We start from the raw sequence: 2933 nt of genomic DNA on the forward strand, positions 1-2933 counted from the left end.
GGTATGATCAACTGCTAAGAAAGGTTGTGAAAGTCATATCACTGTGGTAAGCTTTTCGAGCAGAATGTTTTGGAAGTGGTCATTTATGCCACATGGACTCTCTAACACTCAAGCAACTTTCAATCGCAGATGTTCAGATCGTACTGTTACTATAGGCAGGACTATCTAAACGAGTAATTCGAGCATAGAAATGCATAACACGGGATCATATGTGAAGAACAACTTGCAAGCAGTACTCGAGCCAATGCGTTTCAACATTAGCTCTACCAATATAAACAAGTATGTCTTTCAAGTATAACACTGAGCCCCTTTGTAGGGCGCTCCACAGGCATGGCCTCCAGGCACTTTTCGAAAGGGAAACTCTTTGCTGATTGACCGGTGCAACTGTACCAAAAGAATAAGAAAGTGATTTGTCCTAGCCAACTTCTTGCACAAGCATAGAACAAAAGAAATGCCAACACGGCACGGTCCCTTACCAATCTTCATTACAAAATGACACAAAAGAATTGGTGAGGTGGTGCGGTAGAACTAGCAGCCTTTCAGGGTTTGGATGGAGCCTTATACGAGCTCTAATTCTGGCCGTAAGATTCCATGTCTTTTGCTCGTTACTATAGGATGTCCTTCGCATCAAGTAGATGCCAGCGGGCATGAACGCGTGATCTCGCTTCAGAACAGCCAGTCTGACGGGATACAAAAGTTTGCTATACCCATGACAAGGAGCTTTTTGCTTTGAAAATATGCCTTCGTCAAGCTCAAGCTAGAGTTGCTTGTTTCTGGGCCATTTATGATCGATACGGATCGTGTGTCATTGCGCACAGCAACGTCGCAACCACGTACTTCGCACAAACTGGCACGACGGCAATGGCAGGTATACCCTTAAGGAAAAATATGAGCTTATTCGGCTTGATATACTGGTAGACACGCTTTCACGTTACCCCATCAGTGAGCTGTCGCATATCACAATGGTGACGGCGCCAATTGATAAGGCAATACGTTCTCTGATGTAATTTGTGTTACAATGGTGAAACCAAGGAAGGAAAGTATCTGCACTCATATGTCGCTTTTCGAAAGCGCGCGCTTGCACGTCTGCACAACTATGCTTTACCAAAAATTTACTCTTGTAAAATCCGTAGGACATGTTATGTCTTAAATTGAGGAATATACCATGCGAGGTATATGATAGGCTCCTCGGAAGCCTCGGAAGAGCAAAGAAATACTGCTCGATGAGCGCTATGTATTATGACGCAACAGGTATAAACGGGTAAGCGTGTATTTGCGCGTGTGTGAAAGTGTCATCGAAATTACCCTCGCTGCATACGACGACAAATTGTTTACCGGTCCAGCAGAGTGCCAGTGGTCCATCAGTATGGACTTCCTTGCTGTCTTTCAAAAAACGTGTCTGATGATACCGTCATTGTGGTCTGTGTGGACCGTGGTGAAAATACATCGAGCTGCTTCTTGACAAAGCTTTCGCCACCATAGCTTACCAGTAGTTACGGAGAGACCGCGGCGCTGATGTGACTTGCTCTTATTTTCCTGAGTTTGCGCTGAATAATGCAGAAAATTCCGCTACAAGCTTTATCTCATTCTACATAAATGGCTTGGTTAAACCAAATGCATCTGACACACACTGCTATGAAGTGGCTTGTTGATCAAAAAACTATCGATGAAATTTGACTAGCGTGTATTTACCCGTGGCAAAATCACTCAATTTGTTTAAACGAGATAATGCGTTATGCGCCGAGTTGGGCCACCCTATGTCTGAGAGTCAGAACAAACAAAAGCAACACATCGATGCCAGAGATAGGCAAAAAATCATGAATATGAATTGGAAAGAGTTTTTGAGCGATACTTATTTAAGTACATATGCAATGCCTGCGGCTAATACGACCAAGTTGCGACAGCGCTACATCAGGCCGTTTGAGGCCTTATACTCTGAATGTCTCAATAAGAATGCGACTACAATTGGGCTTCTGTTCAGGCATACAGAAGCCATTCCACATTTCCACTCATACGAACCAGTCGAACGCGAAACCACGCAGCTTTGTGGCATACGAAGCAGCGTCTTAAAATTTTCTGATGCTGAGGTAACCTCTGTCCAAAGAACAACGCATTTATGAACTTCTAGGTGTGTTTCAAGCCAGGCAATTCGACGGAAAATCTCAAAGAGCGCATCCACGATCTTTCTGATCTCGGCTGCAAACATATACCAAAACCGTTCAGCGCACTATCATAACTCAGAGAACTCACGAGTGTTGGGTCGACATCCGCCGGCACTATTCAAAAAGAAACGCGTGACTCACACTCATGTGAAAAGTTTGATGGGCCAGCGGGTACATCAGGGCTGTTACCAGTACCTGGTGAAGCAAAAGGGATATCCTCACCTGGAAATTTGTATATGTTTGAGATTCCTCAATGATAAAATTACCTTGGTGCTGTGGCCGCTTACGACGTGGTGCACTCCCAGCTATTTCATGTCGTGGAGAGAAGGCAAGGTCACCCTTTGCCAGACACTTCCAATAAGTGAGAAGCGCCAACCGTGTGTGAGTAAGACAAATTGCCGGTAGCTCTTACAGCTGTTTCAAGGAAACTATCAGGGCTTTAAACGGAGAAAATTGAGGTAATTTGTTGTCATGTCGACATCCGCGTAATGCGCTGAATCTTGCAAAGGAAGGCATGAGACGATCTCTAGGCGAGCGTCCGTTTCGATAGTGCTGGCTTTGTAAGGCCTTAAGGTGGATGGTACGGCGTGAATCGCTCGAAGTGTATACATACTTAACGATACTTTTGCCTGTTCGAAATACCCAGGAGCATCTATTGTAACGGGGTTACACGAACCCTGGTAACAGGGAGGTGTGTGTCACACGAGATGTGAATGGTGTGACCACACCCAAACAAGAATACGGTACGGGGCTAGGTAGCCAGTAGTTATG

This window comes from Plasmopara halstedii (genome assembly GCF_900000015.1).
Source record: "Plasmopara halstedii genome assembly, contig: Scaffold_323, whole genome shotgun sequence".
Classification (NCBI taxonomy): domain Eukaryota; phylum Oomycota; class Peronosporomycetes; order Peronosporales; family Peronosporaceae; genus Plasmopara; species Plasmopara halstedii.